This window comes from Pseudophryne corroboree, unplaced genomic scaffold (genome assembly GCF_028390025.1).
Source record: "Pseudophryne corroboree isolate aPseCor3 unplaced genomic scaffold, aPseCor3.hap2 scaffold_430, whole genome shotgun sequence".
NCBI classification, from domain to species: Eukaryota; Metazoa; Chordata; class Amphibia; order Anura; family Myobatrachidae; genus Pseudophryne; species Pseudophryne corroboree.
Window position 1 is genome coordinate 162,730 of NW_026970062.1, and position 12,831 is coordinate 175,560.

Consider the following 12,831-nt stretch of genomic DNA (forward strand, 5'->3'; position numbering starts at 1 on the left):
ATTTCGAAAACCCCTGTTATGGTGTAGGGTACCTGGCCTTCTCTGATGTAATCAGAGTTAGATTTGATTCAGTGATTTTATAAAAACAGCTAGGAAGCACAATTTAGCAGTGGGTTGCAGAGAAAAAGAAATATGCTGGCAAAAAAATCCAATTGAGTGATTAAACAGCTCTTCATTTTCTGGCTTTATTTTTATGCTAACAAATTTGTTCTCTGAAAAGTGTCCACAAAGCCAAGTATCTGATTAACATCTTTGTAGGGATGGTTTTTCACCTATTACTAAATTAAACTTGCTTCATTGGAAAGGCAGCAAGATGCATCCTCATTTCAATATCTACTGAAATAATACAGGTTGACACCAGGAAACATTAACGCCACTGCATCCTTGCTGCTTTCTCATGTGGAAGTCTGTTTAATGTGAAAACAAGGTGATATCTAATTAGCACACAGGTAAGGAATTAAGAAAATCTTTATTTAAGGGTGAAGATGTTTCTCACAAAATCGTTGCCCCAATGCATCATTGAAATTCAAGCTGGAAAGATGATTTTAATATATCACTTGTACATTTTGTATTGCTCTTCTGGTGACAATGTAGTTTGCTTTTGTCAATTACCATTTTAATAATCGGGTAAAGAAAATTAATTGGATTTTTGAAAGAAAACAATACTGTCAATATACTATTAAAACAAATTAAAATGTTAAAGTTAATGTACTTTAAGTAAAAATAAAAGAGCAAAAATATCAATCCCAGTTTTGGATTACTTTAATTAACAAAAAAAAATGCATATAGCAGAGGATAGTTTCAATCTGCCTACCTCTGGGTTATGGACCCAGCATGCTTCCATTACAGTACTCTGCTGCACATGTAAGTGCAAGAGATCCTGAAGCACTCACTCATCATGGGAAAGTACCAATGTGTTTCTTCATTGGTTGATGGAAGAAACATCTTACAAAAACTCTCCACATTATTGACTTTTTAAAATGTTTCTAGGAATCGTTCTAGATGAATGCTTATTAGCCTTTGTCAGTAAGTACTTTTGCAAAGTGTCACTGTGGCGCAATCAGTTAGTGTGTAAGGCTATTAACCAAAAAGTTGGTGGTTCAATCCCACCCAGAAACTTAATTGACCTTGTTATCAGATTTTGGTGATCTTTAAGTAGACAAGTCAAAATTTCAAACCCCCTGTTATGGTGTAGGGTACCTGGCCTTCTCTGATGTAATCAGAGTTAGATTTGATTCAGTGATTTTATAAAAACAGCTAGGAAGCACAATTTAGCAGTGGGTTGCAGAGAAAAAGAAATATGCTGGCAGAAAAATCCAATTGAGTGATTAAACAGCTCTTCATTTTCTGGCTTTATTTTTATGCTAACTAATTTGTTCTCTGAAAAGTGTCCACAAAGCCAAGTATCTGATTAACATATTTGTAGGGATGGTTTTTCACCTATTACTAAATTAAACTTGCTTCATTGGAAAGGCAGCAAGATGCATCCTCATTTCAATATCTACTGAAATAATACAGGTTGACACCAGGAAACATTAACGCCACTGCATCCTTGCTGCTTTCTCATGTGGAAGTCTGTTTAATGTGAAAACAAGGTGATATCTAATTAGCACACAGGTAAGGAATTAAGAAAATCTTTATTTAAGGGTGAAGATGTTTCTCACAAAATCGTTGCCCCAATGCATCATTGAAATTCAAGCTGGAAAGATGATTTTAATATATCACTTGTACATTTTGTATTGCTCTTCTGGTGACAATGTAGTTTGTTTTTGTCAATTACCATTTGAATAATAGGGTAAAGAAAATTAAGTGGATTTTTGAAAGAAAACAATACTGTCAATATACTATTAAAACAAATTAAAATGGTAAAAGTTATTGTACTTTAAGTAAAAATAAAAGCTAAAATATCAATCCCAGTTTTGGATTACTTTAATGAACAAAAGAAAAAAATGCATATAGCAAAGGATAGTTTCAATCTGCCTACCTCTGGGTTATGGGCCCAGCATGCTTTCATTGCAGTACTCTGCTGCACATGTAAGTGCAAGAGATCCTGAAGCACTCACTCATCATGCGAAAGTACCAATGTGTTTCTTCATTGGTTGCTGGAAGAAACATCTTACAAAAACTCTCCAGATTATTGATTTTTTAAAGTTTTTCTAGGAAACGTTCTAGATGAATGCTTATTAGTCTTTGTCAGTATGTACTTTTTGAAAAGTGTCTCTGTGGCGCAATCGGTTAGTGTGTTCAGCTATTAATCAAAAGGTTGGTGGTTCAATCCCACCCAGGGACATAATTGATCTTGTGATCAGATTTTGGTGATATTTAAGTAGACAAGTCAAAATTGCAAACCCCCTCTTATGGTGTAGGGTACCTGGCCTTCTCTGATGTAATCAGAGTTAGATTTGATTAAGTGATTTTATAAAAAAACAGCTAGGAAGCACAATTTAGCAGTGGGTTGCAGAGAAAAAGAAAAATGCTGGCAGAAAAATCCAATTGAGTGATTAAACAGCTCTTCATTTTCTGGCTTTATTTTTTATGATAACAAATTTGTTCTCTGAAAAGTGTCCACAAAGCCAAGTATCTGATTCACATCTTTGTAGGGATGTTTTTTCACCTATTACTAAATTAAACTTGCTTCATTGGAAAGGCAGCAAGATGCATCCTCATTTCAATATCTACGGAAATAATACAGGTTGACACCAGGAAACATTAACGCCACTGCATCTTTGCTGTTTTCTCATGTGGAAGTCTGTTTAATGTGAAAACAAGGTGATATCTAATTAGCACACAGGTAAGGAATTAAGAAAATCTTTATTTAAGGGTGAAGATGTTTCTCACAAAATCGTTGCCCCAATGCATCATTGAAATTCAAGCTGGAAAGATGATTTTAATATATCACTTGTACATTTTGTATTGCTCTTCTGGTGACAATGTAGTTTGTTTTTGTCAATTACCATTTTAATAATCGGGTAAAGAAAATTAATTGGATTTTTGAAAGAAAACAATACTGTCAATATACTATTAAAACAAATTAAAATGGTAAAAGTTATTGTACTTTAAGTAAAAATAAAAGAGCAAAAATATCAATCCCAGTTTTGGATTACTTTAATTAACAAAAAAAAATGCATATAGCAGAGGATAGTTTCAATCTGCCTACCTCTGGGTTATGGACCCAGCATGCTTCCATTAGAGTACTCTGCTGCACATGTAAGTGCAAGAGATCCTGAAGCACTCACTCATCATGGGAAAGTACCAATGTGTTTCTTCATTGGTTGATGGAAGAAACATCTTACAAAAACTCTCCACATTATTGACTTTTTAAAATGTTTCTAGGAATCGTTCTAGATGAATGCTTATTAGCCTTTGTCAGTATGTACTTTCACAAAGTGTCGCTGTGGCGCAATCAGTTAGTGTGTAAGGCTATTAACCAAAAGGTTGGTGGTTCAATCCCACCCAGGGACTTAATGGACCTTGTTATCAGATTTTGGTGATCTTTAAGTAGACAAGTCAAAATTTCAAACCCCCTGTTATGGTGTAGGGTACCTGGCCTTCTCTGATGTAATCAGAGTTAGATTTGATTAAGTGATTTTATAAAAAAACAGCTAGGAAGCACAATTTAGCAGTGGGTTGCAGAGAAAAAGAAAAATGCTGGCAGAAAAATCCAATTGAGTGATTAAACAGCTCTTCATTTTCTGGCTTTATTTTTATGATAACAAATTTGTTCTCTGAAAAGTGTCCACAAAGCCAAGTATCTGATTAACATCTTTGTAGGGATGGTTTTTCACCTATTACTAAATTAAACTTGCTTCATTGGAAAGGCAGCAAGATGCATCCTCATTTCAATATCTACGGAAATAATACAGGTTGACACCAGGAAACATTAACGCCACTGCATCTTTGCTGTTTTCTCATGTGGAAGTCTGTTTAATGTGAAAACAAGGTGATATCTAATTAGCACACAGGTAAGGAATTAAGAAAATCTTTATTTAAGGGTGAAGATGTTTCTCACAAAATCGTTGCCCCAATGCATCATTGAAATTCAAGCTGGAAAGATGATTTTAATATATCACTTGTACATTTTGTATTGCTCTTCTGGTGACAATGTAGTTTGTTTTTGTCAATTACCATTTTAATAATCGGGTAAAGAAAATTAAGTGGATTTTTGAAAGAAAACAATACTGTCAATATACTATTAAAACAAATTAAAATGGTAAAAGTTATTGTACTTTAAGTAAAAATAAAAGAGCAAAAATATCAATCCCAGTTTTGGATTACTTTAATTAACAAAAAAAAATGCATATAGCAGAGGATAGTTTCAATCTGCCTACCTCTGGGTTATGGACCCAGCATGCTTCCATTACAGTACTCTGCTGCACATGTAAGTGCAAAAGATCCTGAAGCACTCACTCATCATGGGAAAGTACCAATGTGTTTCTTCATTGGTTGATGGAAGAAACATCTTACAAAAACTCTCCACATTATTGACTTTTTAAAATGTTTCTAGGAATCGTTCTAGATGAATGCTTATTAGTCTTTGTCAGTATGTACTTTTGCAAAGTGTCGCTGTGGCGCAATCAGTTAGTGTGTAAGGCTATTAACCAAAAGGTTGGTGGTTCAATCCCACCCAGGGACTTAATTGACCTTGTTATCAGATTTTGGTGATCTTTAAGTAGACAAGTAAAAATTTCAAACCCCCTGTTATGGTGTAGGGTACCTGGCCTTCTCTGATGTAGTTAGATTTGATTCAGTGATTTTATAAAAACAGCTAGGAAGCACAATTTAGCAGTGGGTTGCAGAGAAAAAGAAATATGCTGGCAGAAAAATCCAATTGAGTGATTAAACAGCTCTTCATTTTCTGGCTTTATTTTTATGCTAACTAATTTGTTCTCTGAAAAGTGTCCACAAAGCCAAGTATCTGATTAACATATTTGTAGGGATGGTTTTTCATCTATTACTAAATTAAACTTGCTTCATTGGAAAGGCAGCAAGACGCATCCTCATTTCAATATCTACTGAAATAATACAGGTTGACACCAGGAAACATTAACGCCACTGCATCCTTGCTGCTTTCTCATGTGGAAGTCTGTTTAATGTAAAAACAAGGTGATATCTAATTAGCACACAGGTAAGGAATTAAGAAAATCTTTATTTAAGGGTGAAGATGTTTCTCACAAAATCGTTGCCCCAATGCATCATTGAAATTCAAGCTGGAAAGATGATTTTAATGTATCACTTGTACATTTTGTATTGCTCTTCTGGTGACAATGTAGTTTGTTTTTGTCAATTACCATTTTAATAATAGGGTAAAGAAAATTAAGTGGATTTTTGAAAGAAAACAATACTGTCAATATACTATTAAAACAAATTAAAATGGTAAAAGTTATTGTACTTTAAGTAAAAATAAAAGCTAAAATATCAATCCCAGTTTTGGATCATTTTAATGAACAAAAAAAAATGCATATAGCAAAGGATAGTTTCAATCTGCTACCTCTGGGTTATGGGCCCAGCATGCTTCCATTGCAGTACTCTGCTGCACATTTAAGTGCAAGAGATCCTGAAGCACTCACTCATCATGCGAAAGTACCAATGTGTTTCTTCATTGGTTGCTGGAAGAAACATCTTACAAAAACTCTCCAGATTATTGACTTTTTAAAGTTTTTCTAGGAAACGTTCTAGATGAATGCTTATTAGTCTTTGTCAGTATGGACTTTTTGCAAAGTGTCTCTGTGGCGCAATCTGTTAGTGTGTTCAGCTATTAATCAAAAGGTTGGTGGTTCAATCCCACCCAGGGACGTAATTGACCTTGTTATCAGATTTTGGTGATATTTAAGTAGACAAGTCAAAATTGCAAACCTTCTCTTATGGTGTAGGGTACCTGGCCTTCTCTGATGTAATCAGAGTTAGATTTGATTAAGTGATTTTATAAAAAAAACAGCTAGGAAGCACAATTTAGCAGTGGGTTGCAGAGAAAAAGAAAAATGCTGGCAGAAAAATCCAATTGAGTGATTAAACAGCTCTTCATTTTCTGGCTTTATTTTTATGATAACAAATTTGTTCTCTGAAAAGTGTCCACAAAGCCAAGTATCTGATTAACATCTTTGTAGGGATGGTTTTTCACCTATTACTAAATTAAACTTGCTTCATTAAAAAGGCAGCAAGATGCATCCTCATTTCAATATCTACAGAAATAATACAGGTTGACACCAGGAAACATTAACACCACTGCATCTTTGCTGTTTTCTCATGTGGAAGTCTGTTTAATGTGAAAACAAGGTGATATCTAATTAGCACACAGGTAAGGAATTAAGAAAATCTTTATTTAAGGGTGAAGATGTTTCTCACAAAATCGTTGCCCCAATGCATCATTGAAATTCAAGCTGGAAAGATGATTTTAATATATCACTTGTACATTTTGTATTGCTCTTCTGGTGACAATGTAGTTTGTTTTTGTCAATTACCATTTTAATAATCGGGTAAAGAAAATTAATTGGATTTTTGAAAGAAAACAATACTGTCAATATACTATTAAAACAAATTAAAATGGTAAAAGTTATTGTACTTTAAGTAAAAATAAAAGCTAAAATATCAATCCCAGTTTTGGATTACTTTAATGAACAAAAAAAAATGCATATAGCAAAGGATAGTTTCAATCTGCCTACCTCTGGGTTATGGGCCCAGCATGCTTCCAGTGCAGTACTCTGCTGCACATGTAAGTGCAAGAGATCCTGAAGCACTCACTCATCATGCGAAAGTACCAATGTGTTTCTTCATTGGTTGCTGGAAGAAACATCTTACAAAAACTCTCCAGATTATTGACTTTTTAAAGTTTTTCTAGGAAACGTTCTAGATGAATGCTTATTAGTCTTTGTCAGTATGTACTTTTTGCAAAGTGTCTCTGTGGCGCAATCGGTTAGTGTGTTCAGCTATTAATCAAAAGGTTGGTGGTTCAATCCCACCCAGGGACGTAATTGACCTTGTGATCAGATTTTGGTAATATTTAAGTAGACAAGTCAAAATTGCAAAACCCCTCTTATGGTGTAGGGTACCTGGCCTTCTCTGATGTAATCAGAGTTAGATTTGATTAAGTGATTTTATAAAAAAAACAGCTAGGAAGCACAATTTAGCAGTGGGTTGCAGAGAAAAAGAAAAATGCTGGCAGAAAAATCCAATTGAGTGATTAAACAGCTCTTCATTTTCTGGCTTTATTTTTATGATAACAAATTTGTTCTCTGAAAAGTGTCCACAAAGCCAAGTATCTGATTAACATCTTTGTAGGGATGGTTTTTCACCTATTACTAAATTAAACTTGCTTCATTGGAAAGGCAGCAAGATGCATCCTCATTTCAATATCTACGGAAATAATACAGGTTGACACCAGGAAACATTAACGCCACTGCATCTTTGCTGTTTTCTCATGTGGAAGTCTGTTTAATGTGAAAACAAGGTGATATCTAATTAGCACACAGGTAAGGAATTAAGAAAATCTTTATTTAAGGGTGAAGATGTTTCTCACAAAATCGTTGCCCCAATGCATCATTGAAATTCAAGCTGGAAAGATGATTTTAATATATCACTTGTACATTTTGTATTGCTCTTCTGGTGACAATGTAGTTTGTTTTTGTCAATTACCATTTTAATAATCGGGTAAAGAAAATTAAGTGGATTTTTGAAAGAAAACAATACTGTCAATATACTATTAAAACAAATTAAAATGGTAAAAGTTATTGTACTTTAAGTAAAAATAAAAGAGCAAAAATATCAATCCCAGTTTTGGATTACTTTAATTAACAAAAAAAAATGCATATAGCAGAGGATAGTTTCAATCTGCCTACCTCTGGGTTATGGACCCAGCATGCTTCCATTACAGTACTCTGCTGCACATGTAAGTGCAAAAGATCCTGAAGCACTCACTCATCATGGGAAAGTACCAATGTGTTTCTTCATTGGTTGATGGAAGAAACATCTTACAAAAACTCTCCACATTATTGACTTTTTAAAATGTTTCTAGGAATCGTTCTAGATGAATGCTTATTAGTCTTTGTCAGTATGTACTTTTGCAAAGTGTCGCTGTGGCGCAATCAGTTAGTGTGTAAGGCTATTAACCAAAAGGTTGGTGGTTCAATCCCACCCAGGGACTTAATTGACCTTGTTATCAGATTTTGGTGATCTTTAAGTAGACAAGTAAAAATTTCAAACCCCCTGTTATGGTGTAGGGTACCTGGCCTTCTCTGATGTAGTTAGATTTGATTCAGTGATTTTATAAAAACAGCTAGGAAGCACAATTTAGCAGTGGGTTGCAGAGAAAAAGAAATATGCTGGCAGAAAAATCCAATTGAGTGATTAAACAGCTCTTCATTTTCTGGCTTTATTTTTATGCTAACTAATTTGTTCTCTGAAAAGTGTCCACAAAGCCAAGTATCTGATTAACATATTTGTAGGGATGGTTTTTCATCTATTACTAAATTAAACTTGCTTCATTGGAAAGGCAGCAAGACGCATCCTCATTTCAATATCTACTGAAATAATACAGGTTGACACCAGGAAACATTAACGCCACTGCATCCTTGCTGCTTTCTCATGTGGAAGTCTGTTTAATGTAAAAACAAGGTGATATCTAATTAGCACACAGGTAAGGAATTAAGAAAATCTTTATTTAAGGGTGAAGATGTTTCTCACAAAATCGTTGCCCCAATGCATCATTGAAATTCAAGCTGGAAAGATGATTTTAATGTATCACTTGTACATTTTGTATTGCTCTTCTGGTGACAATGTAGTTTGTTTTTGTCAATTACCATTTTAATAATAGGGTAAAGAAAATTAAGTGGATTTTTGAAAGAAAACAATACTGTCAATATACTATTAAAACAAATTAAAATGGTAAAAGTTATTGTACTTTAAGTAAAAATAAAAGCTAAAATATCAATCCCAGTTTTGGATCATTTTAATGAACAAAAAAAAATGCATATAGCAAAGGATAGTTTCAATCTGCTACCTCTGGGTTATGGGCCCAGCATGCTTCCATTGCAGTACTCTGCTGCACATTTAAGTGCAAGAGATCCTGAAGCACTCACTCATCATGCGAAAGTACCAATGTGTTTCTTCATTGGTTGCTGGAAGAAACATCTTACAAAAACTCTCCAGATTATTGACTTTTTAAAGTTTTTCTAGGAAACGTTCTAGATGAATGCTTATTAGTCTTTGTCAGTATGGACTTTTTGCAAAGTGTCTCTGTGGCGCAATCTGTTAGTGTGTTCAGCTATTAATCAAAAGGTTGGTGGTTCAATCCCACCCAGGGACGTAATTGACCTTGTTATCAGATTTTGGTGATATTTAAGTAGACAAGTCAAAATTGCAAACCTTCTCTTATGGTGTAGGGTACCTGGCCTTCTCTGATGTAATCAGAGTTAGATTTGATTAAGTGATTTTATAAAAAAAACAGCTAGGAAGCACAATTTAGCAGTGGGTTGCAGAGAAAAAGAAAAATGCTGGCAGAAAAATCCAATTGAGTGATTAAACAGCTCTTCATTTTCTGGCTTTATTTTTATGATAACAAATTTGTTCTCTGAAAAGTGTCCACAAAGCCAAGTATCTGATTAACATCTTTGTAGGGATGGTTTTTCACCTATTACTAAATTAAACTTGCTTCATTAAAAAGGCAGCAAGATGCATCCTCATTTCAATATCTACAGAAATAATACAGGTTGACACCAGGAAACATTAACACCACTGCATCTTTGCTGTTTTCTCATGTGGAAGTCTGTTTAATGTGAAAACAAGGTGATATCTAATTAGCACACAGGTAAGGAATTAAGAAAATCTTTATTTAAGGGTGAAGATGTTTCTCACAAAATCGTTGCCCCAATGCATCATTGAAATTCAAGCTGGAAAGATGATTTTAATATATCACTTGTACATTTTGTATTGCTCTTCTGGTGACAATGTAGTTTGTTTTTGTCAATTACCATTTTAATAATCGGGTAAAGAAAATTAATTGGATTTTTGAAAGAAAACAATACTGTCAATATACTATTAAAACAAATTAAAATGGTAAAAGTTATTGTACTTTAAGTAAAAATAAAAGCTAAAATATCAATCCCAGTTTTGGATTACTTTAATGAACAAAAAAAAATGCATATAGCAAAGGATAGTTTCAATCTGCCTACCTCTGGGTTATGGGCCCAGCATGCTTCCAGTGCAGTACTCTGCTGCACATGTAAGTGCAAGAGATCCTGAAGCACTCACTCATCATGCGAAAGTACCAATGTGTTTCTTCATTGGTTGCTGGAAGAAACATCTTACAAAAACTCTCCAGATTATTGACTTTTTAAAGTTTTTCTAGGAAACGTTCTAGATGAATGCTTATTAGTCTTTGTCAGTATGTACTTTTTGCAAAGTGTCTCTGTGGCGCAATCGGTTAGTGTGTTCAGCTATTAATCAAAAGGTTGGTGGTTCAATCCCACCCAGGGACGTAATTGACCTTGTGATCAGATTTTGGTAATATTTAAGTAGACAAGTCAAAATTGCAAAACCCCTCTTATGGTGTAGGGTACCTGGCCTTCTCTGATGTAATCAGAGTTAGATTTGATTAAGTGATTTTATAAAAAAAACAGCTAGGAAGCACAATTTAGCAGTGGGTTGCAGAGAAAAAGAAAAATGCTGGCAGAAAAATCCAATTGAGTGATTAAACAGCTCTTCATTTTCTGGCTTTATTTTTATGATAACAAATTTGTTCTCTGAAAAGTGTCCACAAAGCCAAGTATCTGATTAACATCTTTGTAGGGATGGTTTTTCACCTATTACTAAATTAAACTTGCTTCATTGGAAAGGCAGCAAGATGCATCCTCATTTCAATATCTACGGAAATAATACAGGTTGACACCAGGAAACATTAACGCCACTGCATCTTTGCTGTTTTCTCATGTGGAAGTCTGTTTTATGTGAAAACAAAGTGATATCTAATTAGCACACAGGTAAGGAATTAAGAAAATCTTTATTTAAGGGTGAAGATGTTTCTCACAAAATCGTTGCCCCAATGCATCATTGAAATTCAAGCTGGAAAGATGATTTTAATATATCACTTGTACATTTTGTATTGCTCTTCTGGTGACAATGTAGTTTGTTTTTGTCAATTACCATTTTAATAATCGGGTAAAGAAAATTAATTGGATTTTTGAAAGAAAACAATACTGTCAATATACTATTAAAACAAATTAAAATGGTAAAAGTTATTGTACTTTAAGTAAAAATAAAAGAGCAAAAATATCAATCCCAGTTTTGGATTACTTTAATTAACAAAAAAAAATGCATATAGCAGAGGATAGTTTCAATCTGCCTACCTCTGGGTTATGGACCCAGCATGCTTTCATAACAGTACTCTGCTGCACATGTAAGTGCAAGAGATCCTGAAGCACTCACTCATCATGGGAAAGTACCAATGTGTTTCTTCATTGGTTGATGGAAGTAACATCTTACAAAAACTCTCCACATTATTGACTTTTTAAAATGTTTCTAGGAATCGTTCTAGATGAATGCTTATTAGCCTTTGTCAGTATGTACTTTTGCAAAGTGTCGCTGTGGCGCAATCAGTTAGTGTGTAAGGCTATTAACCAAAAGGTTGGTGGTTCAATCCCACCCAGGGACATAATTGACCTTGTTATCAGATTTTGTTGATCTTTAAGTAGACAAGTCAAAATTTCGAAAACCCCTGTTATGGTGTAGGGTACCTGGCCTTCTCTGATGTAATCAGAGTTAGATTTGATTCAGTGATTTTATAAAAACAGCTAGGAAGCACAATTTAGCAGTGGGTTGCAGAGAAAAAGAAATATGCTGGCAAAAAAATCCAATTGAGTGATTAAACAGCTCTTCATTTTCTGGCTTTATTTTTATGCTAACAAATTTGTTCTCTGAAAAGTGTCCACAAAGCCAAGTCTCTGATTAACACCTTTGTAGGGATGGTTTTTCACCTATTACTAAATTAAACTTGCTTCATTGGAAAGGCAGCAAGATGCATCCTCATTTCAATATCTACTGAAATAATACAGGTTGACACCAGGAAACATTAACGCCACTGCATCCTTGCTGCTTTCTCATGTGGAAGTCTGTTTAATGTGAAAACAAGGTGATATCTAATTAGCACACAGGTAAGGAATTAAGAAAATCTTTATTTAAGGGTGAAGATGTTTCTCACAAAATCGTTGCCCCAATGCATCATTGAAATTCAAGCTGGAAAGATGATTTTAATATATCACTTGTACATTTTGTATTGCTCTTCTGGTGACAATGTAGTTTGTTTTTGTCAGTTACCATTTTAATAATCGGGTAAAGAAAATTAATTGGATTTTTGAAAGAAAACAATACTGTCAATATACTATTAAAACAAATTAAAATGGTAAAAGTTATTGTACTTTAAGTAAAAATAAAAGCTAAAATATCAATCCCAGTTTTGGATTACTTTAATGAACAAAAAAAAATGCATATAACAGAGGATAGTTTCAATCTGCCTACCTCTGGGTTATGGACCCAGCATGCTTCCATTACAGTACTCTGCTGCACATGTAAGTGCAAAAGATCCTGAAGCACTCACTCGTCATGGGAAAGTACCAATGTGTTTCTTCATTGGTTGATGGAAGTAACATCTTACAAAAACTCTCCACATTATTGACTTTTTAAAATGTTTCTAGGAATCGTTCTAGATGAATGCTTATTAGCCTTTGTCAGTATGTACTTTTGCAAAGTGTCGCTGTGGCGCAATCAGTTAGTGTGTAAGGCTATTAACCAAAAGGTTGGTGGTTCAATCCCACCCAGGGACTTAATTGACCTTGTTATCAGATT